The sequence below is a fragment of the Macrotis lagotis genome, chromosome 3 (assembly GCF_037893015.1).
Source record: "Macrotis lagotis isolate mMagLag1 chromosome 3, bilby.v1.9.chrom.fasta, whole genome shotgun sequence".
Classification (NCBI taxonomy): domain Eukaryota; kingdom Metazoa; phylum Chordata; class Mammalia; order Peramelemorphia; family Peramelidae; genus Macrotis; species Macrotis lagotis.
This window is the reverse complement of record NC_133660.1, coordinates 104,351,863-104,369,192: the sequence shown is the minus strand read 5'-3', so window position 1 is coordinate 104,369,192 and position 17,330 is coordinate 104,351,863. Positions and strand designations below refer to the sequence as shown.

The 17,330-nt window shown below is 33.6% G+C and overlaps 2 pseudogenes; both read left to right on the top strand.

Annotated features, from left to right (window-relative positions):
* The first annotated feature begins 1,004 nt into the window (after positions 1-1,004).
* LOC141516185 (acyl-protein thioesterase 1 pseudogene) lies at positions 1,005-1,724 on the top strand (annotated as a pseudogene).
* Positions 1,725-9,068: 7,344 nt separating this feature from the next.
* On the top strand, positions 9,069-14,691 carry LOC141519174 (ATPase PAAT pseudogene; annotated as a pseudogene).
* The last annotated feature ends 2,639 nt before the right edge of the window (positions 14,692-17,330 follow it).

Below are 17,330 nucleotides of genomic sequence, written 5' to 3'. Positions count from 1 at the left end.
CATATATCTGACAGGTGCGCTATGCCTTGATCTCCTAGTTGGCTTATAATATTGTTTCTATTGTCTAAATCCTGAATTCATTTGGATATTACCTTGGGATAGGGTGAGAATGTTGGTCTAATCCAAGTTACTGCTATACTAATTTCCAATTTTCCCAAGAGGTTTGTTTTTTATTGAAGAGAGAGTATTTATCCCAGTAGTTGGATTTTGGGAGTTTATCAAAAAGCAGATTACTGTAATCATTTTCTGCTATTCCAACAAGTCTATTCCACTCATCCACCACTCTCTTAGCCCAGACCAGACAGTTTTGATGACTGATGCTTTATAATATAATTTTAGATCTGTAAGAAGCCACATTCTTTTGCACTTCATGTCATTAAATCCCTGGAAATTCTAGACTTTTTTTGGCCATATGAATTTACTTTCATTTTTTCTAACTCATTAAAGTATTTTTTATTGGAATTTTGGAATTTTGATTGGTAGAATTGTCACTGGTAGAATTTTGGTAGAATTGTCATTCTTATTATATTAGCTTGGCCCATTCATGAGCAGTTAATAGTTGTCCAGTAATTTACATCTGATTTTATTTGTGTGAGAGGTGTTTTGTAATTATTTTCAAAAAAGTTTCTGAGTCTGCCTTAGCAGATAGACTCCCTAATATTTTATATTTTCTGGAGTTACTTTGAATGGGATTTCTCTTTCTACCTCTTACTTGCTGCATCTTGCTAGTCATATATAGAAATGCTGAGGATTTATGAGTGCTTATTTTATATCCTGTAACTTTGCTTAAGTTGTTAAATATTTCCAGTATTTTCTTAGATGACTTTTTGGGATTCTCTAGTTGTGCCATCATGTCATCTGCAAGGAGTGAGAGCTTTGCAGCTTCTTTTGTAATTCTAATTCCTTTAATTTCTTTTTTTCTTTTCTTATTGCTAAAGCTAACATTTGTAATATAACATTAAATAGTAGCGTTGAAAATGGTCATCCTTGGCCGAGCCTGGTGCATGTGCGGCAACAACATGTCAGCGCCTCTCCCTGCTATAGTGCCGGCAGCCAGGGAAGCAAGCACCAGGGTTATTTTCCTTCATGGATTAAGAGATACAGGGCATGGATGGGCAGAAGCTTTTGCAGGTATTAGAAGTTCACACATCAAATATATTTGTCCACATGCACCAGTTATGCCTGTTACCTTAAATATGAGTATGGCTATGCCTTCTTGGTTTGATATTATTGGACTCTCTCCTGACTTGCAGGAGGATGAACATGGAATAAAACAAGCTGCAGAAAATATTAAGGCTTTAATAGATCAAGAAGTGAAGAATGGCATTCCATATCATAGAATTGTTTTAGGAGGATTTTCTCAGGGAGGAGCTTTGTCTTTGTATGCTGCTCTTACAACACAGCAGAAATTAGCTGGTGTTTTAGCCCTCAGCTGTTGGCTTCCACTTAGATCTTCATTTCCACAGGGTCCCATCAGTGGTGTTAATCAAGATATTTCTATTCTCCAGTGTCATGGGGACAGGGACCCTTTGGTTGCCCATATGTTTGGTTCTCTTACTGTTGAAAAGCTAAAAACATTGGTAAATCCATCTAATGTAAACTTCCGCACGTATGAAGGCATGATGCACAGTTCGTGTAACCAGGAACTGTTGGATATTAAGCAATTCATTGATAAACTACTACCTCCAATTGATTGACATCATTTAAGAGGCCTTCTATAGAAGTACACCAGTATCATTGTAGTCAAGAATAAACCTTTTCATATGCCCAGGTCCTGAAACTTTACTTCTACTATTGCAGTGTTACTACCGATTTGCAAATACATGCCAGTGATACTGATGAAATAGTGTCTCTTCTTGGGAAAATTATGGTCTTTCAAATTTCTATACATATATTTGTATGGTATATGTTATAAAACATACAAGTGTTATAATAAATGAGGCAGCTGGGTTTTCTCCAAATGTAGTTCAGAGTACTAAGATAAAACACTGCAATCTGACTTTTTTGATTAAATAATTCAAAAATCAAGTGTTAGTATGCTTAATGAAAATTTGTTCAAGTATAAAATGAGCAGTTAAAATATAATCACTTTGTGTGTGCAATGACTTCGTATAAGGATTTGTTCCAAAATTGCTTAGTCACCATGCATTTTCAGTATTTTTATATATGTATTTATATATATGTATGTAATCCATAATAGGAACAAGATGGTATTACATTATCCCTGAGAATATGGGATAATGCTTTTAAAGTGTCAATGTGTAAGTAATGTTATGCTCTTCCATCCTAATGGCTCTTGTATTTAGGGATCAGGCCCTATTACCTTTTTTTCAAAATTAATTTGTCTCATTTTTCCTCTCTGATTGTGTAACTCATTCTTCTTCTATTATCCTTCTAGCCAACCAAATATTTTCTTCAGACCATAGCTGTTTGGTGTTAATATGTTGTTATGAATTGATACCCTGAATTATAGACATTATAAAAAAAATATTTATTTGACAGGAAGAAAGTAGACAACACAACTTTCAAAATTAGCTTTTTTCTTAAATTGTATATTAATGTAAACTAAGATCCAGTTAGTACAGCAGAATTCTACAGATTAGTTGATGAGAGTAATTTTCAAGATTTAGCTATAATCAGCTGAAAAATAATGCTTTCTGAATTTTGGTCCTAAAGGATTTCCTTTATTTTGATTTGAGACCCTAATAGAGTGGAAATAGTTTGCCTTTGTGAAAGGTAATGGTTTGCCTTGTTAGAGAAAGTTTCTTACATTTCTGAGGAGTGTACCTTTAAGAAAGCTCTTGAGTTTTCTTAGACAATTTATTCAGTTACATGTCCTGGAATATTTAATCATCAAGTTTCGATTCTGTAAACTCCTTGATGACCTTCAAGTTGACAATAACTGTCAAACTAGTTATGAACATAAAGTGTTCAGTTTGAATTATTTCCCTCTCACAATTACAGGAATTCTTGGATTTCAATAGATTAATGGATTTAGATTTGAGATTACCTGTTTTATAGATTTATTCTAAACCAACACTGTGGAAAATACATTAGCCATTAACAGAATTTGCTTTATTTTTTTCTGTCATTTGAACAATGTGAGTTTAAGACTTTTTTCAAAAGCCTTTTCATAATTAATTTTTTCAAACATAAAATAACTGATTTTTATACAGACAAAAGTCTCAGGTAATTCAGAAAATTATTGAGAGGCAAATTTGTTAATGTATCAAAAGGTTTGGGTAAATAGTCAGAACCCTATTAACTGAGCATTCTGTTATTAGAGTACTTTAAGTCATAGCAGAAAAATATGCTTGGTGTTTTAGAATTGTAATAGTTCTATTATTGCTATGTTATCAGTGCATCTTTATTAGATAGGTGCTAATTGACACATAATGGATATAATTTAGTAATGTACTGTATGGAATGTTAATAATGAAACCAAAAGTTTAAGGTCTGGGCTTAAAATTTTAAAACAATCATTTATTGATTCACTTTTCTTTATTTTGAAGAACATAAACTGTTTTAGTTGGCATGAAAATCAACAAAATGTTACTACTTTATTTATGGTAAGAAATCTTATATTCTGTTGAAATGTTTTACTGTAGTTGGGAAGATGTACATCTTTTTCACAGTTTCTATCAAATGTGAAATAAAGTTTAAAGCTAAAAAATATGGTCATCCTTGTCTCACCCCTGATCTTATTGGGAATGCCTCTAGCCAATCTGTATTTTATATAATGCTTGTTGCTGGTTTTAGATAAATACTGCTTATTATTCTAAGGAATGATTCATTTATTCCTATGCTCTCCAGTGATTTTAGTAGAAATGGGTGCTGTATTTTGTTAAAAAAATTTTAGTATCTATTGATATAATCATATGCTTTCTGACAGGTTTGTTAGAGATAAAATTAATAATAATGATAACAGATTACCTATATTGAACCAAACCTGTATTCCGGGGATGAATCCTACTTGGTCATATTGTATTATCCATAGGATAATTTATTATAATCATTTTTCTAAAGATTTTATTTAAGATTTTTGCATCTATATTGATCAGGGATATAGCTCTATAACACTCTCTGTTTTAACTCTTCCAGGTTGAGGTATCAGCACCATATTGGTATCATAGACAGAGTTAGGCAGAGTTCTGTCTTCACCTATTTTTCCAAAGGGTTTATATAGAATTGAAACCAATTATTGCTTAAATGTTTGATAGAATTCACTTGTGAATCCATCGGGCCCTAAAGATTTTTTTTTTAGGTAATTCAACAATGGCTTGCTGAAATTCTTTTTTTCTAAAATAGGGTTATTTAGGGATTTAATTTTCTCTTCATTTAACTTGGGCAACTTATATTTTTGTAAATATTCATCCATTTCACTTAGATTGTCAAATTTATTGGCATAGAGTTGGGTAAGATCTTTCCAAATTATTTGTTAAATTTCTTCTTCATTGATTGTGAGTTCACCTTTTCAATTTTGATACTAGCAATTTGGTTTTCTTCTTTCTGTTTTTTAATCTAATTAGCTAGAGGTTTATCAATTTTATTGGGGTTTTTTAAATAAGACCAACTATTCACTTTATTTATTAGCTCAATATTTTTCTTGCTTTTAATTTTACTAATTTCTTCTTCAATTTTTAGAAATTCTAATTTCATATTTATTGGGGGGGTTAATTTGTTCTTTCTCTATTATTTTAGTTGCAAACTAGGTTTACTGATTTCCTCTTTCTCTAATTTATTCATGTAAGCATTTAAAAATACAATGTATCCCCTGATAGCTGCCTTTGCTGCATCCCATAAGATTTGGTTTGTTGTTTCATTATTGTCATAATCTAGGGTGAAATCATTCATTATTTCTATGATTTGTTGTTTGATCCACTCATTCACTCATTCTTTAAAATGAGGTCATTTAGTTTCCATTTAGTTTAGGATCTACATCTCCCTGGCCCAATATTGCACGTGGTTTTTATTATATTATGATCAGAAAAAGATGTATTCACTATTTCTGCCTTTCTGCAGTTGATTATTGGGTTTTTATGCCCTAGTACATGGTCAGTTTTTGTGTAAGTGCCATGTACTGCAGAAAACAATGTGTATTCCTTTCTTTCCCCATTCAGTTTCCTCCATATATCTATCAGGTCTAGGTATTCTAACATTCTATTTACCTCCGTATCCCATTCACATTCAAAGTTATAATTACTAACTCATTTTAGCCCTCCATGCTATCTTTCCGCTTTTTTTATTTTCCCCTTTTTTCACTTTATCCATATTCCCCAGTATTTTGTTTCTGAATACCATCACCTTAAGTGTGTTTGCCCTCCTATAAACAACTCTCCTCCCTTTTCTTTCCCCTTTCCCTTTGGCCCTTTTTTCCCCCTTCCTTCTGTTAGTTCTCTTTTTTTCTCCTACCTCCCCCTTTCCCCTTTTAATACTTGAAAGTTAAATTAAGATTCTCAACTTAACAGACTTTATGCATGGTAACTTCAAGCCAAATCTGATTAGAATAAGTTTCAGGGGGTTCTCACCCCCTTCCTTCTTTCCCTCTATTGCAATACATCTTTTGTACCTTTTAATGTAATGAGATTTACCCCCATTCGATTTCATCTTTCCTCCTGTCTCTTTTTGAAAGAGGTATTGTTTTTAAATCATTCAGAATCACAGAAAACTCATGAGTTTCCATCACTTCTGGTTAAGTATTTTCTCTGTAAGTGAATTTAAATTCTCTAGAGTTATTTGAGTCTTTCTTCTAGTTAGTCTTACAGTCATTTTCATCTTACTGGATAACAGTAATATTTTTCCCTTACCTTTTTTGTTTCTTTTAATTTTTTCATGTGTCTCTTGGTTCTCCTGTATGAACTCAAAATTTTCTATTAAACTCTGGTCTTTTCATCAGGTAAAGCTGGAAGTCACCTATTTCTTTAAATGTCAATCTTTCTCCTGGATGAGGCTTGGTTTTGAATGATAGCGAATCCTTGGTTGCATTTCAAGCTCCTTTGGTTTTTGGAATATCTCATTCCAGGCTCTTCACCTTTCTGTCCTTTTATGTTGATGCAGCTGGGTCCTGTATAAATCATTTTCGTTTTGGGAATCTCTTTCCATAGGAGTTTGATTCATTCTTTGAATAACTATTTTGCCCTCTGATTCCATGATATCAGGGCACTTTTCCATCACTAAATACTGTGACATTAAGTCCAAGCTTTTCCCTTCTTCAATGTTTCCAGGAAGCCCAATGATTCTTAGGTTTTCTCTGCTGGTTCTATACTTGAGGTCAGTGGTTTTGCCATATTTTGCATTTTCTTCTGTTTTTTTCCAATTTTTTTGGTTTTGCTTAGTAGATTCTTTTTGTCTCATCAAGTCTTTAGTTTCCACAGACTCCATTATTTTTTTAGATATGAATTTTCTTCACTTAACTTTTGCAACTCCTTTTTTATTTGGCCAATTCCATTTTTGAAAGAGTTTTCTATTTAAACAATTGAGGTTTTGGGAGAATTACTTTCTTTTTTCATTTGTCCAATTGTATTATCCAAAGATTATTTTCTTGTTGCAAGGTGTTAATTTTCTCTCCCAACTTATCCAAAATATTTTAAAATTCCTTCTTGATTTCTTCAAGGAAGTCTTTCTAGGCTTAAGAAGAAGTCATATTCTCCTCAGAGAATCCTCTGAGGTTCTCTAGACCACTCTGAGTTAGGGTCTTTAAAATCCAGGTAATTTTCTATGGATCCCCCTTTCCACTTTCTTCATTTTCCTGTGATCTTGTGTTAGGGGAGGATCTGGTTCACAGAAGTGTGGTGTTCAAATCCCTAGAGGCTTTAATCACTGAGTTTAATATCTCCAATTGGACCAGCCAGTAGAGAATTCTAGAGACTTTACTCACTGGGCTTTGTAACTCCAAGTGGGATAGCTAGTAGAGGGTGCTAGAGATTTTACTCACTGAGTCTATGACTCCAAGTGGGCTGGCCAGTAGGGTTAGGCATTCTCTGGAGTTTCTGTGACCTGACCCTTAGTTTAGAGAGATTTGGGTGGCACTGATAGATAATTTTCTCCTTGAATAATGTGGGCTATGCCCTGGAGTGAGGTAATTACTCTCCCTACTCAGCTGAAGGAGCTCTGCTGTCCATGCATGAGCCTGGAGTTGGTTGGGGGGTTGTTGCTGTGTTTGTTCTGGGGAAAAGGACTGTGTTGAGGTAAAAGTATGGGTCTGAGGTTCTCCAGACTGGAGAAGCTCATCAGATCAATGTCTGCAATTCTTTGTACTGGAATTCTCCTACCAGCCCTGCTGGAGCCCTCCTAGACTGTCAATCCCTTAGCCAAAGCTTCCGGGCCCTAGATGGCTCTTGGGCTAGGACTACCACAGTCAACACCTGGGTGACTGATGCTAGGTTATTTCCAGTCTAACCCTGCCACCACTGGTTTGGCTTTCTGCTCTCTACAGCCAGCTCACCCACTATCCCCAAAGACAGACTTAGAGGTAGATATTATTCTCCTAGCTTCTTTTTCTGGGTTCTGTGGATCAAATTTCTATTAAGTGGTTTGTTTCATATTATATGAGGGGAGATCAGGAGACCTTAGCACAGTTCCTGTCTACTCTCCATTATCTTGCCCAGAAGTATTATATTTACTTTTTAAAAAAAATATTTCTTATGTATATCTATCCCTTAATCTTAATTCCGCTAAATTTGCTAAAATGTCTAATCTATAAAAATGTTTAACACAAATGTATGTACAATATTAACCTGACTATTCATTGTTGGGGTGGGGGGTGGGGAGAACTGAAGGTGGAAGGAAATATTGCAACTTAAAAATATACATATGTATATGGATGAAAGTTGAAATATTTTCATAACACATTTGCAAAAATTAAAATATCGATAAAAATAATTCAAAAAATACAAAACATAAAACCCCCTCAAAACTGCTTCCATACCATGATGTTTCATGAAGAGAAGATTTTGGTGGTGAATTTAAGAAACCAAAATTCAAGGAAAGCAAATATTTTCTTTGCATCATACCATGCTGAATGATGCACTTTGGTCAAAAACTTTAACAGTAACATTTACTAATATTATTTTCAAGTAGCAATAGATGAGACTTCCATTTTGAACTTTTTTTGCCTTGTTATCTAGCAAACTAATTACTTTATATAGCACCAAGTTGACGAACATCTTCATTGTCACTTTTTTAATAGTTATTTCAATAAGTCACTCTACCACTTATATTAGCTTTTTCAAAATAATTGTTCCATATCAATTAGGTTCAGAATGTAAAACTGAAAGATAAATGACACTTCTCATTTCTTACACAAAATATAACAGAAAATTGGTATTTTGTTGTTAAAATTAAAACTCATCATAGCCAAAGCAGATACAAATCTACTTGTGTGATGAGGCTGTGATCCAATACCTCATCATGGCACCAAGGTAACACTGATCTTGAAGGTTATAGTCCTGGAAAGCAATAGGTCTGTAAAGAAACTGAGATTCATACCTGAGAACTAACCTAGCCAGTTTTGGAAAGAATTTTCAAAGGAAGTATTATCATCAGATTAACTTACTCTTAGGCCATTCAATTCATGAAACTTTCCACTAGTTCATCCAATACTAGACAGTTCTATCTTTACAACTGCATAACACATTTAACAAATGAGTTCATAAGTAAGTGACAAGAATAATGAATAAATGCAAATTGATACCATACAAAACATATTTATGTTTTATGTGAATAAGAATAGATTTTGATTCAACAGGAAATATTGAACAGATTATAAGATGTGTCATCATGGGTTCTCACCAAGGAAAATCTCACCACGAGCTCTTAGTAGTTGTAGGATATAAGGCATCATTTAATTTTTTTTTTTTAGCTTTCAAATGGTGAGTCGAATTTGATGATATCTAATGTTCTTGCCAACTCTAAATCTATGATCATATGACAAAGTAGAGGTTACTGCTATTTTAAATATTTGAAGAACCAACAGATGGCAATAATGTTTTACTTTTTATGGAATCCATAGGCAGAAACCAATGAAGGGGAATACAGTTGAATGAATGAATGAAAAATATTTGCACGTGATGCGCAATGAATCAGACAAACAAACAGGAAAGTAAGACAGCCCCTGTTCTCAACAAGCTGAAGTTATAATGGCTAAGACTGGAGAAGCACAAACCAAATTTTCCATAGCATGATACATTTTGATTAAAATAATTTGAAGATAAACTATTAATTCAGGTTTTAACAACTGAAAATAATATGGAAAGATTCTATGGGCTAAAAAAAAGGCAAGAAAATCAGTAGTTTAGGCTAATCTTTATCCCCCCCCCAATTGATGACATATCTTATTCTGATATATTTGATAGTGCCAAAAATGTGTTGGTAAGAATGTATTTTCCAAATCATCAGTGGTTGACTATTAAGGAGGCAGGGGCTAGACACCCTGAAGATGAAATACATAGGTCATATCTTCATAAGGATTTATTCTCAGGAGCACTGAAACAAATCTGAGTTGGAAGCAAAGTTGGTGACCAAGGGCTGTAATTTATGAGGAACATAATTTAGAAATATATTTGGATTGCCCAAAGGGATAATTAGCAGTTGCTGGATGTTGTACTACAGGAGCGTGTCATTGTCCCTTTACATCCATCTACCTTATATGATGCCCATGGGATTCTCAAGGTCAAAATAACAGCTGATATTTTAACTGAAAAAAAATCACTGATATTTTAATGTATTAAGATGTGCTACTGCTGTTGTTCCTTTTATAGTCACACTAAAACCTGCTACCTTGGCTTTCTAGTCAAAAAGTATATGTCAATTTGGAAAGTGAAGTAAAATAAGACAAAAGTGCCTTAAGATTAATAATATCAAAAAATATCAAAGGAGATAATGAATAAATCCCATATATATTCCCATCAATTCTTTTACAAAACACAATCTGAATTTTATTTTGTCTCCTTTTGAAAGAAAAACACTGTTTCCATTTATTTTTTGTATAAATGGAAAATATCCTCACATTACCGTGAAAGGCATAATAGGAGAATAGTAGAATAATCAAATAATTTAAACTAGTGTAATCTCACTAATATTCCATTTATCAAATAATTATCATTTTATTAATACAAATGTGGCTGCATGAGACTGTGGAATGTTGGTATTAATTCATACTAGTCTTAATAAGAAATTTTGAACCAAAGACAATTACCTTTAATTTAAAAAAGTTAACTTATTATGTAATTATTCTATCTCTTATACTTTATGTTTCTTCCTTAAGGATATGATTCCTATCTCATCACATTCAACTTAGGTCAATATATATCATGGAAACAATGTAAAGACTAGCAAAGTAACTTGTGTGGGGGGAGCGGGGAGGTAGGAAAGATTAGGAGAAAAATTGTAAAATTTAAAATAAAATCTTAAAAAAGAAATTTTGAGTAATGTCTGTGATGCTTTGATCAATTAACACCTTTGAACCACAGACTCCTTATTCATTCTATAATCATGAAGTAAATCTCATAGGTGACAAGGAACAAAAAAAAATGTTCAGGGGCAGCTAGGTGGTGCAATGAATAGAGCAACAGCCCTGAATTCAGGAGAATGTGAGTTTAAGTGTGACCACAGACATTTAATAATTACTGTCAATGTAACTTTGGGAGTGTCACTAAACCCCATTGCCTAAAATAAATAAAATTAAAAAATAAATATGTTCTATTAGCATTTGCATCATACTCGGAGAAAGCATCATTTTTTAAATTAAAGATTTTATTTATTTTGAGTTTTACAATTTTTCCCTTAATCTTACTTTCCCCCCCAACAGAAGGCAATTTGTCAGTCTTTACATTGTTTCCATGGTATACGTTGTTCCAAATTGAGTGTGATGAGAGAGAAATCATATCCTTAAGGAAGAAACATAAAGTATAAAAGATAGCAAGATCAGAAAATAAGATATCAGAAATTTTTTCTAAATTAAACTATGGCTTTTGTTCAAACTCCACAGTTCTTTCTCTAGATATAGATGGTGCTCTCCATTGCAGACAGCACAAACTATTACTGATTGTTGCACTGATGGTTGATCATTGACCCCAGGTTGCTTGCTGTTAGTAATACAGTATTTTTCTGGTTCTGTTCATCTCACACAGCATCAGTTCATGAAAATATTTCCACCTTTTCCTGAATTCCCATCTGTCCTGCTTTCTAATAGAACAATAGTGTTCCATGACGTACATATACCACAATTTGCTAAGCCATTACCCAATTGAAGGACATTTACTTGATTTCCAATTCTTTGCCACCTCAAACAGGGCTGCTATGAATATTTTTGTACAAGGATATTTTTACCTTTTTTCCTCATCTCTTCAGTGTATAGACTCAGTAGTGGTTTTTCTGGATCAAAGGGTATGTATATTTCTGTTGCCCATGGGCGTGGTTCTAAATATCTCTCCAGAAAGTTTGGAAGAGTTTACAGCTCCACCAACAATGCAATAGTGTCCCAGATTTCCCACAACCCTTCCAACAATGATTATTACCCTTTCTGGTCATATTGACCAGTCTGAGAGGTATGAGGTGGTACCCAAGAAAAGCTTTAATTTGCATGTCTCTAATAAGTAATGATTTAGAGCAATTTTTCATATGACTATGGATTGCTTTGACCTCCTCATCTGTAAATTGCCTTTGCAAATCCTTTGACCATTAGTCAATTGGAGAATAGCTTTACTTAAAAAAATATGATTCAGTTCTCTGTATATTTTAGAAATGAGTCCTTTGTTCAGAAACATTAGATGTAAATATTTTTTCCCAGTTTACTACATTTCTTTTGATCTTGGCTACAGTGGTTTTGTCTGTGCAAAAGGTTTTAATTTAATGTAATCCAAAGTATCTAGTTTGTATTTAGTAACGCTCTCCATCTATCCCTTAGTCATAACCTGCTTCTCCTTCCATAAATCTGACAGGTAAACTACTCCTTGATCTTCTAGTTTGCTTATCATATTGCTTTTTATGTCTAAATCCTGTATCCATTTTGATCTTATTTTGGCATAAGGTATGAAGTGTTGGTCTAATCTAAGGTTCTTCATACTAACTTCCAATTTTCCCAACAGTTTTTTTTTTTATCAAAGAGAGAGTTTTTATCCCAGTAGTTGGACTCTTTGAGTTAATCAAACAGCAGATTACTATAATGATTTCCTTCTATTGCACCTAGTCTATTCCACTGGTCCACCATTCTGTTTCTTAACCAACACCAGACAGTTTTAATGACTTTATAATAAAATTTTAGAACAGGTAGGGCTAAGCCCTCTTCTTTTGCAAATTTTTTTATTGAACCCCTGGAAATTCTTGACTTTTTATTTCTCCATATGAATTTACTTAAAACTATTTCTAAATCATTACAGTATTTTTTTGGAATTTTTATTGGTAGGGCACTAAACAGGTAGTTTAGTGATGGTAGAATTGTGATTTTTATTATATTAGCTCGACCTATCTGAGACCAGTTGATGTTTGCCCAGTTATTTAAATTTGATGTAATTGGTGTGTGAAGTGTTTTTTAATTTTTTCAAAAAGTTTCTGAGTCTGCCTTGGCAAATTGACTCCTAGGTATTTTACATGTCTGAGGTTACTTTGAATGGGATTTCTCTTTCTAGCTCTTCCTGCTATATTTTTCTACTCAAATATAGAAAAGTTGAGGATTTAAGAGGGTTTATTTTATATCCTGTAACTTTGCTAAAAATTGCTAATTGTTTCCAGTAGTTTTTTGGATGATTTCTTGGGATTCTCTAGGTATACCATCAAGTCATCTGCAAAGAGTGAGACTTTTGTTTATTACTTCCAAATTCTAATTCCTTCAATTTCTTTTTCTTCTCTAATTGCTGAAGCTAACATTTCTAATACGATATTGAATGGTAGTGGAGATAATGGGCATCCTTGTTTCACCCCTGATCTTATTGGGAATGCCTGTAGCCTCTCCCCATTGAATATAATGCTTGTTGATGGTTTCAGGTAGATAACTACTTATTATTCTAAGAAATAGAACATTTATTCCTATGCTATCTAGTGTTTTTAGTAGGAATGAGTGCTGTATTTTGTCAGAAGCTTTTTCAGCAACTATTGATATGATCATATAATTTCTAATAGATTTATTGTTGATAGAATTGATTATACTAACAGTTTTCCTAATATATTTCTCTTAAAATTAGAGAAAGAACAATTTAAAATTCCCCAATTAAATGCCAAATTAGAAATTCTAAAAATTCTAACCTTGAGGGTTCTCGGTGAAGGCGGCTGGGAGGTGGCGGGGCTCCGGCTCGGCAGGTGGGCAGAGCCAGGCACAGTCGGGCACAGCTGGGCTTGCCAGCGCCGGCCTTGTTTCTGCCCTGCTGCCCAGGTCGGTGTAGACTTGATGCGAAAGCGAGTCAGAATGGGGCCCGGACCGCACGTGTGCCACACGGCTCCAGGACAGGTATCACACAAGTGTCTGCAACATAGAAACCATGTCGTCTGTGTGTGACGGGGAATCTTGTGCTCTTGAAGAGGAGAATGGACAATGAAGAAGAAAATTCCTGCTTCCTATACCTGAAGTGCAATCCTCACAGATGTGAAGAAATAGTTTCTCTTGGGATTTTAAGTGAGGCCAGAAATATGGAAGTGTTTGCCAAAGAGGAATATTGTGGAACCAGTAGAGGAGAGAGTATTTGTACTGTTCAGCCTAATAGTGAAAACGAGATTACTTTGTATAAGAAATACATAAAATTAGAATGTCCCACAGTCTCTTGTAAAATTAAGCTGCTCTCTTTTGGTGATAAACAAAGTATATTTGTGAGTAAAATAGTAGTCCAAGTAAGGGCAGTTTCTGCAAATTCTTCAACAAGCTTTCCTGCTCTAGGATCAAGGATAGATCTAGACAGAGTTCAAACCATGATGGAATCCATGGGGTCAAAATTATCACCAGGTGCTCAGCAACTAATGAACATGGTATGATTTCAACAGCAGAATTGTATTCCTTTTGGAGAGCAACTTCAGTGTATCTTGGGAAAGAACCAACTGTTTTTGGAGATATGCTTGATGGATTGCACAAGTCAATAGCCTCAGGAGTATTAGACAAGTCATCCTCTACAGCCTTTCCTTTTAAGGCTGGATTCACATCTGGAACAGTCACTGAAGACATAAAAGCTTATATTAACAAAAACACAGAACTGCCTCCTAGAGGAAATATTCCAGATCTTGAAGACTGTAAACGTATTAAACAAAACAATATTCTTCCTGAAAATGATCTTAAATTTGTAATATCCTCTTGGTTGCAAAAAAAAGGAAATGATAACTCAAACATACCTAGTTCTGAGCTGCTTCCTTTTCTTCAAAACTTGTGTAGTCAAGTAAACCATCTCCATGTAGGAGACAAGAATAAGTCTCAGGGAAACAATACAAAGCCAGATGAAGGCATTGTAAGCATTGGAGTGGAACAGCAACCTGTATGTTCCTATTTAGAAAAGATAATTTCTAAAAATATGGAACTGATGGAAAAGAAACTTATGGACTACATTGACCAGCATATGTATAAACTCCAAGAGCACATAGATAATAAAGTTGTTCTCTTAATGGACTTGCTGCAAAATTTCAATTCCACATCTACTCGGGTGACACAGGAACATTATGATTCTGGAGAGAGACTCTCAAATGGCAAATGATGACAACTTAATATTATGAACAAACAGATGCCTGCTAGACATATATACAGAAACCCAAATCTCCAAAAGGTTTGGAGGGAAATTATGCAGTTTGATATCCTTCCAAGGGTTATTATCTGGTTAACATAAAACCTCAGTGTTCCTTTTTTAATTGCACTTGTTACTGTAATTCTCAGTGTTGTACACAAAAAGTTAACCTGTTGGTATCATAAGATGTTTTTTATTAGCTTTTTTCACTCTTGCAAGACCTTACTTCTTTGTCTTTATTATTAAGTTGTTTTAAAAGAGCCACTTTTAGAACACTAATTCAACTCAGCATAATTTACTGTGATCTGTACACAACCCTTTAAAGAGGAACATTTTTCTATTTATTTAAATGAAAACAATGTTTTGTAATTTTTAACATTATGAAAAACTGCTAAAAAGAATAAAAAAGAAGGGAGAGAGATAAAAAAATAAATTTTTAAAAAATAAATAATAAAAAATGTAATTTCCCCAGGTATTTCAATCCTTCTGACCATCCAGTTCAGTTTTCTTTGATGGATAATCTTCCAGGCCTCATGCCCTCTTCCTAGATAGTTCCCAATGTTCTGTAATATTCTTTCTCCCAGTTTTAGCTGTTTCTAAGTTTCACATAATCTTTTTATGATGATGACCTTAGAAGTATATACCAAACTCTGATATATATTTCTAAATGAATGTCTCATAGGTACTCAAACTCAAAGTATTCAAATTATAATTCATTATTACTTCCATTAATCTTTCTCACTTTATTTATTTATTTCTGTCAAAAGTATTTCCAATCTACCACTCTCAGGTTCTTAAACTTAAAACCGTCCTTAACTTTAATTTTCTGCACTTCCTCTAAATAAACACATGCAATGCTTTATTTATTCTATCCTTTAATATCTTTCATTTATATCCACCTCCCTAACTCAAGCCCTCCATTTCTCTCATCTGCATTTTTATAATAAATATTTCTGATTATAGATTATCCCCTTTTCTCAATTTTTCTTTCACATTACTAATAAAGATAAATTCATTAAGTAAAGGTCTGACTGCTGTATTCCCCTGCCCAAAATGGAGGAATATTTCTCTATTGTCATTCTGTTATGGAGGCAGTTAAGAACTGGGTCTGAAGCCAGGAAAACTCATCTTACTGTGTTCAAATTCAGATTTAGACACTTTGTATCTCTGGTGAAGTTAACTAAACTGACTTAAAATTTATGGTCTTCAGGAATGACCTTGAACTCTAACCAGTTCAGTCACAAATTACAGATCTACTTGTCTGTCAAAAGTAGTCATTTAATAATATTTTTAAAAAGGTAAGCAAATTAAAATGATGATATATGAGAAAAAAAGAGGTATAAAATAAAAAGATATCAATAAAACCTTATAAATAAGAATTTTACAAGATCATTGCTTTAGAATCTAATTCATTGCTTTGGAATTTCTTTGGGATCTTTTGATCTCATCCAAAGAGATTAAATTATGTAATGATGTTATCACTTTACTTTTTCAACCTCTACGGAGCAAAATTTGGAGGTCATTTCAAACATACCTACAAAGTCTTTCATTTTATCCTATGAGTCGTCTGATCTTTGGCTTACCCCAATAATATCAACTCATACACAGTGGCAGCATCAAAAGCTGCATTCTAAAGAATAGTGATTGTATGGTAGTTTCTTTTGTCCTTCACAATCAAAATTTTGTCATTTGACTCAAAGCAAATGGAAGACAAAACAATTTATAAAAAATAAAAGAAAATTTTTATTTACTTATGCTGACTCACTCTTTCTTGAAATCAAACAACTCTTTTATTAGGTTCCAGGGAATATAGGAGGTAATCAATATAAATTTTAGAATCAAATTAGTGTGACCAAACAAGAATTAAAGTATATTATAAACTGCAAAATGAATGATTTTGACTATATTAAATTACAACAACAATGAGGGATCATCTCACACTGATTAGATTAGCCCAGATGTGAAAAAGGGAAGAAGATGAATGCCGGAGAAGTTGTGGGAGGATTGGGACATTGATACATTGCTGGTATAATTGTGAATGGATCCAACCTTTCTGGAAAGCAATATAGAACTATGCTCAAAGAGCAATAATACTGTTCATACCCTTTGACCTAGCCATTACAATTCTATGACTATATCCAGAAGAAATTGCAAGAAATGGGAAAGGTCCTACATGTTCCAAAATAGTCATGGCAACTCCTTTTGTAACAGCAAAGAATTGGAAATTTAGGTATGCCCGTCAATTGGGGAATGACTAAACAAGTTATGATACATGAATACTATTCCATAAGAAATCATAAATGATCATACTCTAAAGAAGCATGGAATGATTTATGGGATCTGATGGTGAGCGAAAGGAGTAGAGCCAAGAGAACATCAGCTACATCAAAAACATTATGAGATGAACAATCTTTATGGAAGTAACTCCTCTCAGCAGTCCAGAGAGCTAGAACAACTGTATTAACCTGGTTTGGAGATATGTTATACCCAAGCAGAGGAAGAAAACAAAACAAAACAAAATACATAGAAAACCCTAATGCTGAATCTTCTGAATCTGATAGACACTTTATAAATATTGACTCTTATGTATTTCTTTCCCTTAATCCTAATTCCTCATGCCAAAAATTACTAATTTGG